General features: G+C 46.6%; 1 long non-coding RNA gene across 1 annotated transcript; it reads right to left on the reverse strand.

The window, feature by feature from the left end:
- Positions 1–906: 906 nt before the first annotated feature.
- LOC126489532 (uncharacterized) lies at positions 907–10768 on the reverse strand. Its single transcript, XR_007588958.1, has 4 exons — positions 10629–10768; positions 3474–3583; positions 1878–2057; positions 907–1528 (listed from the first exon to the last, which is right to left on the reverse strand). It is a non-coding gene; the product is annotated as an uncharacterized lncRNA (long non-coding RNA).
- Positions 10769–18312: the final 7544 nt, after the last annotated feature.

Consider the following 18312-nt stretch of genomic DNA (forward strand, 5'->3'; position numbering starts at 1 on the left):
TAGCCCTTAAGGAGCCCCCAGTCTATAAAGAACCCCTCCCCCACACTCCTATAAGGAAACTCATTGTTTCTCCTGTCTATACATGAATGGAATTGCTCCCTTGATCTGTTGTTGGTGTCCTATTAAGTAGAAGTTTGTTCAAATATTGACCCTGAAAATGTACCTTCAACACCATTCACACACACACACAGTATCCTAACAATTTCTCTAAGTGACCCCAGATCCAGTATGCAAATCTCAAAGGACAAATTCCTGATGGCCCAAGGGCACTTGAGAGCATTAGAGCCCCCCTGGGGAGGTCTTGCCCTCTCTCTGTCCAGTGCCCACTCTCCCCATGGTCGGCTTCGGTGCTTATGTAAGCACAAATGTTCGGAGATGGGAGACTAAAGAAGCTTTCAGCTTACACCAACGAGGCTCCCAGCATGGAGCTTGCACAGCTATGAAAATCGGCCAGACAGTGAATGAGTGGGCTCAATGGGCCTTGGAAAGAAAGATGGCTGCCTCTGACATCCAAGTTCTCTTTGGCCCCAGATATCCACATGACATTCTCGAGGCTGTGCCCTGTGCACATCCTCACTGTGTTCCCTTAGGCTGCTAGGAAGGACCGCCATGCTTGCTGTCTGCAAAGGCTGGGCACGAACTTACCCTTGAGGCTCTTTCTGGAACCTCTACATCTGTAAGGCAAGGCACACACACACACACACACACACACACACACACACGCCGGCTGCCGCCAAACCACACAGGAGGCCTGGACTAGTTCTGAGTTTATCTCCAAAGAAGAAAAGAAAAGAAAAAAGAAGCGAGAGGAAGGGAAGGAAAGAAGATGATGATGATAGATAGATAGATAGATAGATAGATAGATAGATAGATAGATAGATATAGATGAGAGAGATATTTTGGAGTTTCACTTCTTCTAAAGATTTAATATCATTTTTACACATATGGGTATTTTGCTTACATGTAGGTCTGTGCACCATGTGCATGCCTGCTGCCCTAGGAGACCAGAAAAAAGGTGCCGAATCTCCCTAGAACTGGAGTTAAAGATGGCTGTGAGATACCATGTAGTGCTGAGAGTCTCCCCAGGTCCTCTGGAAGAGCAGCCAGTGCTCTTAAACACTGAGCCGTCCCTCCAGCCCCTCCATCTCTTTGTAAAATGCTCCCCCCAGTTCCTTCTGGAGAGCATACTCCACGAGCTCAGAACGCTTCAGCCCCTTGGAGAATCACCTAAAATCACTGGGTTCACCCTGCTGCTGGGGAACAGAGATATGAGCACTCAGGCGACCAGCCTTACTCACGCAGTCAGCTCTCCACCTCCCACAGTTGTTAACATGGCCGTCGGGAGCATTGCTTCAGTTCCTTATTCTCCCAACCTTATTCTGCCTCTGTCTCATTTCTGTTCATCTCGCACGTCTGTGGTGTTCTGTGGATAGGTAGCACCCAGCATGCATGCAGTGGTGAAGTGACTCACTGTGGCCTCGGTGGCACAGGGCAGGGTCCCCGTTTCTCTCCGCCTCCACTTCTTTATCTATAAAATGAGGGTGGTTTCTTCATACGTTTGATTTCTGATGGCAATCCGATGCCACCTAGTAGGCAGCCCTTTTCCTTTACGTGAAGAATTTACACGAATGGGACATAAAGTATCAGGTTTAAGACCAGAGAAACCCAGCCTTGCCAATAACAGTCAGGGCTAGCTTGGCTTACTAAGCCATGGAATTAATTTAGAAGTTTTTCTTGAGCTATTTTATGGGTTCTAACTTGACAATGATCCATGAACAACTCTCATCCCCGCACCCTTTTGCTGGCCTAAAACTCACTATTCTCCTGCCTCAGCATCCAAGAGCTGGGATTAGATATTCCCACCCTCACAGACTCACCCAGCTCTTGACCCAGAGGCTGGCTGGGTCACAGGACTCTCCAAGTCCTGCTTTCTTGGCTGTGGGAGCAGCACGTGGGAGAGCTACCCTCCCGACTGTGCTGCGGAACCGCGGGCTGAGGGGAAGGTGCACGCTTCCAGCTTGAGAGCCGCACCCCTCTGCTGCTCCGTCCTTATGTTTCTGTTGCACAAATGCAGCAAAATGAGTAGCAATATTTTCATTGAAAACATGCCTCATGCAAATCAGTTTGGTAAATATGGAATTTAGCCTTTATAAAAGAGCACCTGTTCCCCCCGCCCAGTTCCTCCGTTTAATTTTTTTGCATTCAGATACACTCCACTCTGCCACGAGCCTAGTCCCATACACTGCCACGAGAACAGACTGGCTGGTTTTGAATCGAGTCGAACACCCACTCCTCTTTTCCAAGAAAAAAAAAATCTCAAAAAATTAGAGGCACCTGCGGGCTGATTTTCTCGCGCCTCTGAAGAGTATTTCCGTAGTAGCAAAATACATTGATGGCTTTAAAATGAGAAAACCCTTCAGAGTTGGCAGTGTCTCAGTTTCTAAGGCATGGGTGCAAGGCAGGGAGGAGGGTGGCTCTCAGCCTAGCCCTGCCTGGTACTCCAGGGGCTCTGGCTCCCCCTCAACCATTTGGTGATGGTTGGGTTAATGGCGCTCTCTCTCTCTCTCTCTCTCTCTCTCTCTCTCTCTCTCTCTCTCTCTCTCTTCCTGCCCCCCCCTACTCAGGAGCTGGATTTTAATTCAGTTCTGTCCTGGCCAGGGTGTTTTCCTTTTCACCATCAGAGGGATATTTTAAAACTACGGACAGAACCTGGGGAGAGGAGGCCCAATTTGACACCTTTGAACCTCGCCGGGCCCACCTCATAGGCTGAGATTTGATGGGATTGTTGGGTGGGGACTGGCTGCCCGGGAGAGCCTTTCAGAGCTTTCTTGGAGGGACACAGATTCAGTTTCCCGAAATGGAGGGTTTTTTTGTGTGGGAGACCTATCAATAGAAATATCAAACTGTGAATATACAATTGAACTTTATTATCCCCTTTGATTTTGTAACTACATAGGTATGACAGACAGAGGCCGAGTTTGAAAGAAACTCACAATTGCCCACATGTCCTCTGTGTGAATCCCCCGGCTGGAGGTTTCTCTGTACATTGGTATCTTCAGGTAGGGGCTGTGCAGGTGCCTCCCACCGACTCCTGAGCTCCGTTTTAATTAAGGAACAGAATATCTCTTGGCTTTCTGTTACAGAGAGGCAGTGGCCTGTGTTCTCAATTGTGCCTCTGGGCTCATTGTGTGCCCCCATGTTTACGCCCTGCTCAACTTTCATTTCAAAGATTCTTACTTTGAGAGCCAAAGGGACTTTTTTTTTTCCTTCCTTCTTTCTTGTTTCCTTTTCTTTTCTTTTCGCTTATTTCCGAAATGGTCTGCACCTGACATTCAAGAGGCAAGCTGTGCTCTTTCTGCCTCTGACACCGTTAGAAAACCGTAGGGTGGGAACTCACCTTCAAACGGTTGGCCTTACATAAAAGTCCTTCTCACCATGGGGTCCCGAGAGGTAGAACAAAGGTCTCATCTCACCTGAGGGATCGGAAGGTCAAACCCAAGGCCAGCGCTCTTCCTCCGTCAGACTTCTCCATGCCCCTGCTTTGCTTAGATTGTCTAAAGCTCTTCTCCCCAAAGCCACCATCCTGGTGAAAGAGATCACCACAGATTATCGATGCGGAGTTGCTATTTGGAAGGCTTTCACTTTAAGCCACTTACGTGGAAGTTCCTAGAAGTTAATTCGGAAAAGATTATCTCCAATTAAGGACCACACAACCAACCAAGACCAAGGTCATAGGTCAGGCCTTTGATCTATTTTCATACCCAACACAATAAGTGGGCTGTGCCACAGAGTCAACCGGAAGGCTTGGGCTCTCTACAGCATTGGTCGATGTTGCTGGAGGGGCAGAGGGGACAGAAAACCCTGCCGGAGATGCCCATCCCCTCAAACTATGAAAGAAGAAGCCTCCAAAATGTGCACTCGACTCTTACCGAAATGACCAACAAGGAATTTATATTTGACAGGAAGTTAGATTTATCTCTACTTTAAATTATATAGTTTGCACAGGTGCCATTGAGGACATTCCCCATATTAAATCTATAAACACATATGCACATGTACAGACTCCTATGCCTAAAAATAACTGGAGATATTCAAATGTGTGGAAAAACTGAAAACTAAAAACAATTCTTAGGTCCCGAACCAGCAAGCTCGGCTCAACTCCTTTGGAGCCTTGCTGACGATTCTGCTCTCTGTGACCTTCAGCATGACAGTCTCTGTTTTCGCTAACCTCCGCCCCTCCCTTTAGGGACCAGCCTGATGGATGATCAAAGCTGACATGGTGGCCCCTCCCTCTGCCACTGTCTCAGAGGATAAGCCTGAGACACGTCCCTTATCCTGTGTGCTGTTCTTCCTCTCACCCTGCACACTCACAATCTCCAAGGACGCCTTTTCTGTTTCTTGGCTATGAGCATCCCTGAGGAGCCTGCTAGTGCCCCAAGTCCTGAGATCTGATCCCGGCCATTGCCTTGGCATCATTAGGCAGGGAACCATGACTCCAAACTGCAGCAGTTGCAACTGGGAAACAGGGATTCGGAGATCTGCAGTGATTTCCCCATTATCCCTGAGGAAAAAGGAAATCCTTGTGGCTCCACCAGGAAGAAATGGCCTAGATGGTCAGACACTCAGAGATCTTGAAAGGAAAACTGTTTGGAACTATTCGCAAGCCTTTAGAAAGCGAATAGACCCTGAAGAGTAGTGCTGAGGAGAGGAAGGAGGGATCGTAGGAGCTAGAGGGTCGGAGATATCACAGGAAAACCCACAGAAACAGCTTGCCTGACTCATGGGATCTCACAGAGTCTGAACCAACAACCAGGGAGCCTGCATGGGACTGACTTAGGCCCTCTGCATATATGAGACAGTTGTGTAGTTAGTCTTTTGGTGGGACTCCTGGTAATTGGAGCAGGGACTGTCCCTGGTGCTTTGCCTGACTTTTGGTTGTTGTGGGGTATTTGTGCACTGGGAACCCATTCCTCATGCTGGATTGCCTTGCCGAGATTGAATACAGGGGCAGGTGTTCGGTCTTATGGCAGGCAGCTTGATAGGCCATGGCTTGCTGATGAGCAAGGGAGGCCTGTCCCTTTCTGAGCAAATATGGAGGGGGTGGATTGGGGGCAGGCAGAGGAAGTGGGAAGAGGGAAGGACGGGAGACTAAGGTTGGGATTTAAATAAATAAATTAGTTAAATAAATAAAATTTAAAAAGTGATTAGCCACTTACAGTTTTGCTGATGAAAAATAGTCAAAAAGAAGACAGGGATGCGTGCAGAGATATTCATTGTACGGTTGCTTATGGCTAAGTCCAAAAATGGTTACATGGAGCTAGTGTCCTTCCATGTAGGGATGTACACAGCCGTCAACAAAGAATGAAAAGAAGGACGGGAAGTGGGGAAAGAGGAGGAGGGGAACTGGGAACTGTCGAATTATGCTGATGACTATATTTTAAGGACGTTATCAGGGATCTGAATTGTCTCGTGCATATGATCTTTCTAGAAAAAAGAAAAAAGGAGAAGATACCAGAGAACAGACAAAAGACCACATGAGGAGGAGAGATGGCAGCAAAGAGCCTAGGAGAGTGTGATCCCGCTAATTCGGCGTTAGCTGGCAGAAGCCATCCCCGGCCAGGGAATCATTCTAACCCTGTAGCCGAGGCAAAGAAGGAAAACTGGGCAGGGAATTTGGCTGACGAAGTGGGAGGCAGAATATCATACAGCTGCCTTCCCCACAGCTGGATTGGCTTTACAGTGTTGACAGTTTGAAAAGAAGGGGGAAGAGAGAGAGAGAGAGAGAGAGAGAGAGAGAGAGAGAGAGAGAGAGAGAGGGAAGGAGGGAGGGAAGGAGGGAGGGAGAGAGGCAGCTGGGATGTGACCCTCACAAGGCGCTTTGGTTTGATCAGTAGAAGTTATTGGTTTATCGTGAATTATATATAATTTTTAGCTTTAATGAAGTTTTCGTTATGTTGGAGCATTTTTTTCTCCTTCTTACCAGGGATTCTAAGCATTTTTTTAAATAAAATAAAAGTATTTATTTCTGCATATTTTATTCCATGCTTTAAAAACTCTCCATAAACAATATCACCGTGATACACATTTTCCTTACCCCTGACCCTGATTACTGGTTTCCCACCACACCCAAACAGTAAGTAAACTGTTGAAATTCTAGGGAAAGAAAGAAAGAAAGAAAGAAAGAAAGAAAGAAAGAAAGAAAGAAAGAAAGAAAGAAAGAAAATCTAAGCTGACACACACAGGCAAAGTGAAGCAGAGATCAGCTAATGACTTGGTAAACTTCAGCTGGGTAGACAATCTGCCAAATTGATACCATTAAAAAAAATCCCTCCGTAGTTGTCCCCCCCACCCCGCTCTGCTCTCAGTCATGGCCCAGAATATATGAACGACAGCTCAATTCTCCCTTTCACCATGGCTTGAGTCATCTTGCTCTTGCCACTTAGGTCAGAGGTCAAGTAGCTGTGAGCATGATATTAACACATCAGTTCTGAGAGTTCTCTGTTTTCTGGAAGCATCTATTTTAGAACTCCTGCAGGTGGCCGCCTCTCACAAAGTCTGTCAGAGGCTACTGGACGCAAGAGGGTTTAAGGGCTTGTGTATTTCAGAGGCTATCTGTGGAGCCTTTTCACAAGTCTCTGCTATTGTTCCGCATAATTTTCATGGCTCTTGGGAACTTAAATGCAAGTGAGCAATTTTAAAGGAACCAAAATATGACAAAGGGAATAATGGCCCCCTATTCTGAAGCATTCCCCTCTCGTCCGTCCTCCACCTTCCAGCCGCCCTCGCCGGTGGGTGCAGCCAATGCTTGAGAAGGGCTTGAAACTTCTTAAAAGGGTTTTGACCAAACCAGCTTAATAGAGTACTCAGAGCACACATTAGATTACCATAAATTAAAGGAATGAAAAAAAATAAGACCATGACATTGAAAAGCCCTGTATGACTGGCGTGCCAGGCTCATTCGATTGGCTTAGTACCAATTTGATTGTAATTACAATCATTGCGAAGTGAGGCCTTCAGGGAACTGGAGAGTTAGCTTTCCACGCTTGGCCAAGGAAGGCTTCAGAGTTTGAAATGACCAGTAAATTTTGATAAACAGAATAATACATATATTTCTTCCATATTATTCTTACTCTATTATTTCTTCTCCCAAGTCTTTCCCATGACTTGAAAAAGACCTTTCTTTGGAGTTTCTGAATTTCCACTTCAGTCTCCGCCCCCCCCACACCCCATAAAATAAAAATGAAGCCAGCGATGACGACGACGATGATGTTCACATTTATCAAGTAATGACTACATTCAAGGATTGGAACTAAGCACGTTACACATACCGATTCATTCCAAACTCACAACAGCCCTAAGAGGTTAAACCAACAGGCTCTCATTTCCCCTCTCCAGATAAGGACATCGTTCACGGTCTATGGCTGGTAATTAGCGGAGCCAGGTTCAGAACCCAAGATTCCGACACTTGACTTCACCCTCTTCAGCGCAATGTATCCCACACAGACACTTTTCACGCCGAGAGGGATTGAGCTGTTTTCGTTTTCACCCAAATAGGAAACCATTTGCCTAAGGAGGAAACTTTCCTGCAATACTCACTCAACTCGATGAGGTTTTCAGCTCATAATATCCGACACAGTGGCCACACAACGCCACTTAGATACTTGACTTTGAGGGCATAGCATGTCTGTGTGCTGGCTCGTTCGTTTATTAGCTTGCTTCTTTAGAATTACTTGACTTGTAGTCAACTTCTCACAGTGGAAAGAGCATCGTAAATTAAATCAAAGTACAGCACGCTTACTGAGAGAGCTTCACGGAGAAAAAGGAAGATTTCCCCTTAACCAGAGCTCACCTGAGACATTTGTTCTAGGAACAAGGAGACAAGGGACAGAAACGTAGGGTTTCCCCTTCAATCTACCATGGTCCACGTTTGAGAAGAACAGGCTGTCAGTAGAGGGGAAAGTGGGGACACTTTGTGGGTCTAGCTGTTTTTGTACCTAGTGTCACAAAAATCCCTGACAGGAACAATGTAAAGGCTGAGATTGAATTTGCTTCATGGTTCCAGAGGGCTAAGTTCATGGTCACTTGGCTCCAAGGTTCTGAGCCCATAGTGAGGCAGAACATCTTGGTGGTGGTGGGGTGCTGGTGGCGTGGTGTTAGTGATAGGGTGATAGTGTGGTGGTGGTGGTGGTGGTGGTGTGGGGTTGGTGATGGATGGTGGTAGTGTTGGTTGGTGGTGTGGTATTGGTGGTGTGGTGTTAGTGTTGGTGGTATGGTGTTGGTAGTGTGGTGGTGGTGGTGGTGGGGTGTTGGTGGGGTGTTGGTGGTATGGTATTTTTGGTGGTGTTGGTGGTATGGTGTTGGTGGTGTGGTATTGGTGGTGTGGTGTTAGTGTTGGTGGTGTTGGTGGTGGGGTGTTGGTGATGATGGGATGATGGTGGTAGTGTGGGGTGGGGGGTAGTGGGAAAGCCTCTTTATCTCTTGGTGACTGGGAAGCAGAGGGAACAGCAGGAAGGGACCAAGGTTTACATACTCCCAGCCACCTGTTCCTAGTGGCCTACCTCTTCCAGCTCTTGGACATCCAGGAGCAAAGAGAGCTGCCTTGTTATTAGAACAGCAATAAAAGCACATCAAAGGAAAAACATCTTCTCAACAAGAGGATAAAATCTGGATTCTGAATTTCTCAAAAAAAAAAAAACTTCTCCTCTTTCTTCTCTTTTCTAAGCACACTTCTCCAGCTCTGGGCTTCTTTATGCTTTCTCTAAAGTTCCCCTCCCTTTGGGTGGCTGTATGCGCTATGTGCCAGTGTCTGCATGCACATGTGTGTGTCACGTGTGTGCCTGGTGCCTGTGGAGGCCAGAAGATGATACTGGGTTCCTTGGAGCTGGAGTGGCAGGCGGTTGTAAACTGCCATGTGGGTGCTGGAAACAGAACCTGGGTCCTCTGTAAAAGCAGCAAGTGCTTTTAATAGCTGGGCCATCTCTCCAGCTCTAAATGTTTCTTTTAAACTCTAGTAAAAATTATTCTTAAGGTACCATTTGAGTTTGTTCTTAAATTCTCTCAGTAAGAAAACTAAGAGCCCCAAAAGGGAACCCTGATTTCCTTGGTATCATTTGGCAATCATGAAAGGAGTCCCTAAGATTATGGATACCAGGTTTCTGAGGAGGCCCCTTTGTCTGCAACTCCTCATTCTCCTCTTCCTCCTACACCTCTGCTTATAAAAGCAATGTTTTTTAAATTAGCCAGTTAGGTACACTATTCAGCCCCTGTTCCTTTATCCTTCCTGCAGCATGTGGGACAACCCAGATAAAAGGCTCATTATTTGGTTTCTTACAGAGACCACCAGAATCTGAGGGTGCTCTAATATTTGACCAAATCACTCTAAACACCTCATTCCTTGTGGGGATTAATTAGTGGCTTCCTATTCTCCTGCTAAGCAAGAAGTACCACTATAAATACAAATACTACCTACATAAAACATTGCTCTCCTTACAGGAGGTTAAGTTAAGGTCAGGTTCAGCATTGCTCAAAACTACCCAAAGTGCAGACAAAATCCTGCCAAATGAGCTCAGACTGCGGTCGCTTCTCTTCTGAGACAGAGCAGAGTTGGGGTTTCCAGCCCGCTCCTCTCAATGCAGCTGCCGCCTGTGAGAAGGATTTCCTAAAGCAGCTCTACCCCGTGGCACCTGGAGTAAAATACCCGGGGTCAATGAAACACACTCAAACGCCAGCTCTCAGAAGTGGACCAGCACTGGGGGACTTCAGAGCCAACAACCATGATCTGAAGTTATCTAAACAGAGCATGGAAGGGCAGGTAACTTGTCTGGTGTCACATAACCCAAAAGGAAATGAGGACCAGGTCACTTTTCTCTCCTGTTCAAGCATAGGATCTTAGTCTCCTCCTATAGAGAATGAAAGCTGAGCGTGGCCACATCTAGGATGCTCCTTCCCACCCCAGCTTTCAAAGGCCACTAAATACTATCCAGTTTCTGGTCAGTTCTGACTGGGAGGTCAAAGCAGTATGAGGATCTAAGAAGCTTGTTCAGTCCCTGTCAGTCTTCAAGAGGACAGACCTAAGTTCCTGCCAGCCTTAGGTGGAGGATGCTAAGTCTACCTCATTAATCTGTCTGTTAATCCTCACTTTGTTCAAATCCTTTCTCCTGGGCAGAAAGGCCATCCTCTTGTCTAAGGGACAGTGTCTATATATTCTTTGGACTACAGCTCAGAGCACCCTCTCTGGTATGCCGGATGATCCCCAGTGCTAACGCTCACACGTCTTCCAATCCAAGAGGATGCCTTCGAGGAATTCTGGGGCCAAGATTAGCTCTCTCTAACTTGCAGGTCTCTGTGCAAAATGAAAACATCTTTAAACCCACTAAAACATGAAGAATTTTCCTTTATCCCAAGGTCTTTCTCGTCTCATTATGGTCGTTCTTATTTGCTTAATGTTATTCTAGAGAAAGAAAAAAATCTAAATTTCAAATTATTGACACGAGTCTTACCATTCGTCTTTATATTGGGCGATGTCACTTTTAAATGCAAATATCAGAATATTTACCACGGATGTGCAATCGTTGGAAAGACACAATTTGTATTTTCAGCTCTTACATGCATATGTATTTTGTTCTTACCTCCGGATGAAAACTGCACGCAGTCCCACAAGCACCTCGAGTCTTCCTTCTGCCTCTTGCTTGGTAAGTGTGCATTCTACCAACCCTCTGTCTTCAGCTTGCTATTGAGAAAGGACAGACAGAAGGCATACAAAGCTATGGCTGCCCTGCCTTTCTCTTTCCTTTGATGCCGTCATTTTCAGCAGAAGTGGATGGAGAACTTAAATAGCTCAGGTAAGAAAGAAAATGGAACTATTCCTTGATCAGCCCGTTTACCTTCCCGGAAATCAATCTCTCTCTCTCTCTCTCTCTCTCTCTCTCTCTCTCTCCTGCGTTAGAAGCAAAGTTCATCTCAGACAGAAAGTATGACCTCGTGGACCCATTAACAGCCTCTCCAAACAGCGGTGCAATGGGGAAGAATGCTCTTTCCTAGGATTTTCCTTATCAGTCTTGGTGACCTCCTGCACATCAAGGGTCCATGCGAGTGTGGTGCTCGTGACCACAGGAGCGGTGGCACCAAGTAGGGCACCAAGGCATATTGGATGCACACAGCCATAGTATCTCCCCCGCTCACACAAACCTCACTGCCACACTGAAACAACCAGAGAAAGGATTCCAGTCTGACTTTGGCAACTGATGAACCCAGAGCCTCTCCCCCCTCTCTCTTCTGTTCCCCCTTTCTTCTTCCTTACTTCCTGAACGAGACCTTCCTTCTCTGCAACTTTCTGAAATGATGGATAGAACGCAAAGGCTCATGGGAATAGGTGCAACAAAAATTCCCATTTCTCTTCCTAGCTGGGAGATGGAAGGAACAATGATAGGAGATGCTGGAAATGCCTCCCATTCCACCCCAGGAGTTTCTGCTTGACACTTCCCTCCCCCCCCCCGCCCCCCCCCGTGTTGCTGGGTTTATGCAGTATTTGTCACCTTGCTTGGTGTCTGCAGTACTAGACAAACCCAGGGCTTCATGCCCACCCGGCAGGCATCCTACCAACTGAGCTACATACCCACCCCTAATTTAAACTATTTCTTTTAACTTTGAAAACACAGGTTTGCTGTGTGCCTGACGCTATCCCAAGAGATATAAGATGTATTTACTCCGTCCTTACAGCTAGCTGAAGCAGGCAGCAGTGAATGACTCCACAGCCTACCAAGAACGTCAAGCAGAGAGAGTGCAGTGGTGGCCAGCGGCACCTCGCTGGCCAGCAGCACAAGTATAAGCTCAAGCAGTGTGACACACAGAGAGCCCACTCCTGAACACGCACAGACAGGCACACCACCACCAGGCTAGGCTGGCAGAAGGACCATAGCCACCAACCAGTCCAGTTGCTTGCAGCCTTGTGATTCATGCAGCCACCCTCCCAAAGGGCTCAGAGCTGCCACAGGCTGCGGCTGACCCGCTGACCCTGTATTTGCTCCTCCTCCAAGTCTGGGTCAATGGTGGTGTGGAGGGCTCTCCCTGTACCCCTTGGCCCCATAAAAGGGTTACCGGTGCTGTTTGCTTCTACTCTTGTGCTTTTAAAGTCTCTTCACTCAGTAACGCTTTCCATTTTCTAATGACACTTTAAATTCCATTTCTATTACCTGAACATCAAGCACAATTATGCCATTCCGAGTTTCTTCTCAGCAATTAATGCAATCATATGATGCATCACTAATGCCAGCCAAGATCCTTACCACAAAATAGTATGAATTATCATATTTCTATATACATTTGCAAATCTCTTATTAACATTCCAATCCTGTGTATATCTTTCTTCTGGGAACAAAAAAAAAAAAAAAAAAAAAAAAAAAAAAAAAAAACCTTCTCTGTTAGGTTTCTGAAGCTGCTGCTATCAGCTAAACTAGACCAGCTGAGTGCAAGGACTGGTCCAGTCCGGTTCTGTGAGATCTCTCATGCACTCAAAGGGGCTCCATAAACTGGTAAAAATTCTCCTGAGGCCATAAGACCATCTTCTCGTACAGATACATATGGATATAGGCCAGCCACACAGAAGGATCATATGGAGAGACACACAGTTGTTTTCTCCTGTGGGGGTATTTTATATGGGCGATATTAAATATCAATAGTTGGATATATACAACTAGCAATTTATCTATATACGCATCAGCCCTGGTGTTAAGCCTTGAACATCTTATAACACTCTTGGGATAGCGTCGGGCACACAGCTGTGACCTTTCTTCTCTGTCACCGATTTTCTCTCCTAGTTACCTTTGTCTCACTTTGTCAAAAATACCAGACCCAATTTAAAGGAGGAAGGACTTGCTTTGGGGGGGGAGGGGAACAGGACACACCGACATGACTAAACTGAATGCTGGGAGAAAGGAGGCGGTGTCAGAGAGAAGCCACGTAACCCTGCTGGACTGCTGGAGACAGACTCGGAACTTTAGCTGGTAAGCCACAGCCACTAACTAGCAGCCCCTTCAACACTCTGGCTCTCACAATCAGAGAGCTCAGGCTATGGTCGCTTGACTTCATGTGTTGGAGTAGAACACCATGGCAGTGCGGACGTTTGTTTAGTGGAGGGGCATCTTTATTTCATGATGGACAGTTAGCACAGAAGGAGGATAGGGGACCAAGGACTGTGTATATCCCTCAAAGACACACCTCTGTGACTACTTCCTCCAATTAGGTCATTTCTCCTCTGAAACAGCCCAGCAGGGGACCAAACATTTAAGATACGAGCATGGGGGGCGGGGGGGGGGGGGGCACCACATGTTCACACCATGGCAGGATATCATCACCTGATCTCATATATGGTTCGCAAATATTTTTCCCCCGATTGGTGGTTTTCCCCTTCTCCCTAGTTTTGCCTTTGCTATGCAGAAACTTTTTATTGCTTGTGACATCCCGTGGGGTAGCGTATTTGGGGACAGGGAGTGCATGGGCCCATGTGTGTGCTAGCGTGGAAGCCAGAAGAGAATAGGAGAATAGGGGGAAAAAAATCACTTTTTTCAGCAAAAAGTCAAGTAACAAAGGCAGAATAATGGTAAAACCAGAAATAGCAACAGGCAGCGACTATCATGGTAACTTTCTCTCTGTGCAAGAACGGTCCAGGGTGACAAAGTTGCATTCGAAGGGTAAAGTGTTTACCTAAGGTCACTTTCCCTGTGATTATCTACATATTAATTACACAGGAAATAGAGCAGTGGCTTTAGACTGAAGAAACACCTTGACTAAGTGACCACAGAGAGCCTCACCACGTTGTGTCCTTTCTGCCTTGAGACTGAGGGAGACAGCTTGACTCAGATATTTCGATGTAAAAATACATAACCTCGGTGTCATAGAAGAAAGCATCAGGGGAACCAAATGGAGGTCAATTCTGCAAAATTACTATCTGGTGCTTTTCAAACCTATCAAGGTCACAAAAGACAGGGAGAGAGTAAGGCGAGGTGGTCCCAGATTTGGGAAACCAAAGAGATAAACAAAAAATAAAAATAATATATATGTATATATATGATAAATAAACACAACGTGTTATCCTAGTTTGAATTAAAGGAACACAGAGGAGATTTTTTTTCTGTTATTATGACTATTATTGAACAATTAATGAAATGTAAATGGAATCCTAGATTAGGAGAGAAAACGTATCAACATTAATGTATTGATTTTGATGTTTGCTCTGTGGTTCAATGGAAACCTATCTTTGTCTTTTGGATACATTGGAGGGGATATTCAGAAGCTTTCAGCTAGCTTTCATTTGATTCGTGTGGATACACACACACACGCACATGCACACACATTCATACAACAGAATGAACATGCGCACATGGGAACAGAGTGCTGTATAGAATTTACCACACACATCTAGGTTAGGGGTAGAGGGTATGTTCTTCTTCCTCCCTTCCCATAAATTTAAAACAATTTCACAATTGAAAGTTCAAAAGGACAAAGGGAATTGTTGCGTGCGATTCATTCCTCGGGGGCGGAGAGTCCAAGGCCAGTGGGATGGCCAACAGTGCCCCCCAAAGCCTGCGGCTGCCCAAGACCTTCACTCTAAAGAGAAACTTGGAAGGGTTTTCTGTGTGAGCAAACCTTCGCCGCCCACCATGCTGGAGTGAATATTTCACAAGGAAGACAGGGAAAGCTCACTGTGAGGAAGACAGTGGTGTGCCCACTGACAGGAGCTCTAAGGCCTCTAAAGGGTTGCAACATTGCATCCTGCCGTCCTGTGGGGGAGAGTCTGTCTGCTCCCTGGAGGACTGAAGACACCTGCCTTCCCTGGTCTGGCCCCCTTCCCAGGAGCACAGGAAAGCTGGCGGAAATCATCTGTGATTACCCTTGTTTTAGCTCGTCACTAGATTGGAAAATACCAGAGGGCTTCGGCCGTCTCTTACCTTTCTCGGTCGCCTTGCACAGAACGGAATGCTGCTGTTCAGATGTCACGGTCTGATCTGGGGGTGGGGGTGGGAATACCCCTTTTCATGCCAGGGAAAACAACTGCAGCCTTTGCGGCTCTGTTCCCACTCCCGGGCCCCTGAAAGCCTGGGTCCAGGTTAAGCAGCCCTTTGTGGAGCTGCATTCTCTTAGAGGACCGTGTGGCTCTCCAGCAAGTCACCTTTGGCAGGGCGCCTTCGCCTTGGTGGGCCGCCATCACCCTGATGAAGCACAGCTGCGGTGAGAACGATGCCATTTGCACTCCAAATGCTGCTGCCCCTCCAAAAGAGCAGCTCCGTCCCCGGTTACAGCAGCATTCCCAGGCCAGACGTTAGCCCCGGAGGGTTTTCTGTCTGCATGGGATGTGGTCCAACAGGGAGTTCTAAACAGCAGCTGCTGATAGAGAACCCTCCAGTCTGAAGACGTTAAAAACCCTACCCTACCCGGAGTGACAACCGAGTCCCATGTGAGTTTCAAACCCACTTCTGCATTTTTTTGGAAAAACTGTGTTTCAGAAGAACCTGACACGGATCTGTATCACCAGAGAGCTGTCCTGTGCCCCTTCAGGCCCCATTAGACACAGAGGATGAAAGAAGGCAGCTCTCAGCCCCGTGAACGTGGAACAGCTCCAAGCTAGGCGTGCCATCTCCGACAATACTCACCAAAGCCTGTGGTTGCCCAAGACTTCCACTCTGAACAAAGAAGTTGAGTGTTTTTCTATGTAAGCCTGCGGGCCACTCACTACGCTGCCCTTAGCATTTCATGGTGAAGACAGAAAAAGGCTGTCTGGTAATAGCCAGAATTGCCCATCACTGTGTGCACTCCAGGGCCCTGTGTGGTTGGTTATCTCATTTGACCCTGCTATTCTCTGGGGAAGGATCTGTCTACTCCTTCGACTAAAGACTAAAGACACCAAAGGAGTCATGGGAGGCATGGAACTAGGAAGTACTGGAACAACCAAGATTTGAACCCTGAGACTCAGATGGATGATGATGTTAACGGCTTTGGTCAACATTTCAGAGATGGGCACTTTTTAAAGAAACTTTGTATTGACAAATAGGAGACTGTGTGAAGGTATTGAAGGTTGTTTTGAACATACACATGCAGGCACACACACACATGTAGATATACACACACTTTCAGGCACTCACACACATGCAGGTACACACACATGCAGGTACACACACTTGCAAGGACAGACAAATGCAGGTACACACACATACAAGCATATGGACATATAGTGCTTTGGACACAGAGCAGAACTAAGCAACACTGGTGACAGAGAAAGATCAGAGATGCTTATTTTGGCTGTTTAGGATACCAGCAGGGACAGAAACCAATGTTTAAAGTACAGAAGGTGACAACGCCAAAGTCATTCTGGATGAAAGGGTTGGAAAGTTGTCCTGGGTAGTTTGCGGGGAACACACCCCATGTCTGGTCGATGAACCTGGAAGTGTGACAGAGTGAGCTAGGGAACAAACCCAGGGCTTGTCAGTGAGACTCACAGGACTTCGGACAGGACAGCCAGGTAGGAAAGCACAGTGTGTGGAAATGAGTGCTTGACTCGGGCCCAAGCCCAGGGACCACACTAGCAGGCATAATGAATGGGCTGGGTGTGCCGAAGCCCAGCTAAAGAGGAGGGAGCGGATCAAAGGTTTTAAAAGCAAAAGAGAGAAATGCATCTTCCACTGTGAGCGAGTGGTACAATGCGTCAGGGAGGAGACAGGTAGATGTCCCTATGCAATGATCCGGCCTCGGTATATAAGGTTTCTGCCCGGCTGATCGTGTGAAGGAATGAGCCACACGTTTTCATGAATCCAGCAATCATTCATTTCTTTAACCGTGTCAGTGAGCTGTGCAGAGCAGGGCAGGGGCATGATTGGCAGATGAACCCCGCCCAGCAGTGCTTGACTGACTCAGTTTACCCTAATAGCCCCAGGAGCCACCCTGGCACAACTGGGCCATCTCACACATAAAAGGAAAGAAAGCAATTTGAGTTCTTGATTCTTTCTAGAAATATGAAGGGCCACCTCTCTCACTCAAGAATGGCAGCAAAGGCCACCAAGGCCAAACACCCTGTTCTCAACAGCCCAGGTGGTTGTGCGGCACAGGCCAGACTTCCCTTCTGAATTTAAGTTCTATCACTTTAGAAAACAGACAGACAGTATCAAGGAAATGGGCAGGAATTTCTTTCTTTTTTTTATGAATATAGTAAGATTATAGATATAGGGCTGGAGATATGGCTCAGAGGTTAAGAAACCTGGCTGTTCTTCCAGAGGACCTGAGTTCAATTCCCAGCAATCACATGGTGGCTCACAACCATCGGTAATGAGATCTGGCGCCCTCTTCTGGCCTGCAGGCAAACATGCAGGCAGAACACTATAAATAAATAAATCTTTTAAAAAAGATTATGGATATAATGATATCTGGTAAACAGTTATTACAGAATTATAAATAGCTTATAAACTGGGGTTAAGGCCATATATGACCACCAAACCCATAATAAGTTGAGAGAAATAGCAAGACCCTAAGAAATAATTTCCAAACTATAAGGCTGCTATGACTTTGGAACAATTTATCTACATTTTGTTAAAGATGGGGTCTCATGTAGTTTGGGTTAGCCTCCAACACTTCATGTAGTTGAGGACTGTTGGGAGCAGTGAGACCCCAGATCCTGAATTTTTTGTAATCCCCTGATTTGAGTGCCTACAGCTGCTCTGAGCACAAGACCTTCAGGAATTCCTGATGGCAGGAGAGTGGTTTCTGGTGGGTTTGGCTGGGGCGTGGCTATCTCTATATAATCTGCTCTTGAACACAATAAAGGGGGCATTCTTGGGGAATTCAAGGATGACCCCGTGTCGCTGTCTGTCTGTCTGTGTGTGTCTTTGTATTTTAACCTCCAGCCCACTTGCCCGAAGCTCGCGAACTGGGTGCCAGCGCACAGAGCACAGACACGGGGGCGTGGTGCGTGACAGAGGATGACCTTGAACTTCTGATCTTCTTGTCTCTGGCAAGTCTATCCTGGGTTAGGGTTTGAACTCAGGGTCATGTGCACCCCAGACAAGCACCTACCAACTGGACTACACCCCTCAACCAACCTACATATTCTGTATGTATGTGTGTGCAAGCGTGTGTGTGTGTGTGTGTGTGTGCCATCTCCCCAGCCTCTAACCTACATATTCTAAGTCCTTCTTTCTGTAACAAAAATAAAGACAATGGCTGGAATTGCTAAATCCACCCAAAGAAATTTAAATCAATACTAATCAAACTAAATTCTATGGGGTCTCTAAATGCTTCAATTTTAAATTAAATGCCGGGGCTAGAACC

The sequence above is a fragment of the Alexandromys fortis genome, unplaced genomic scaffold (assembly GCF_014885135.2).
Source record: "Alexandromys fortis isolate MF-2015 unplaced genomic scaffold, M_Fortis_MF-2015_v1.1 scaffold_8_9099976_23576923, whole genome shotgun sequence".
Lineage (NCBI taxonomy): Eukaryota > Metazoa > Chordata > Mammalia > Rodentia > Cricetidae > Alexandromys > Alexandromys fortis.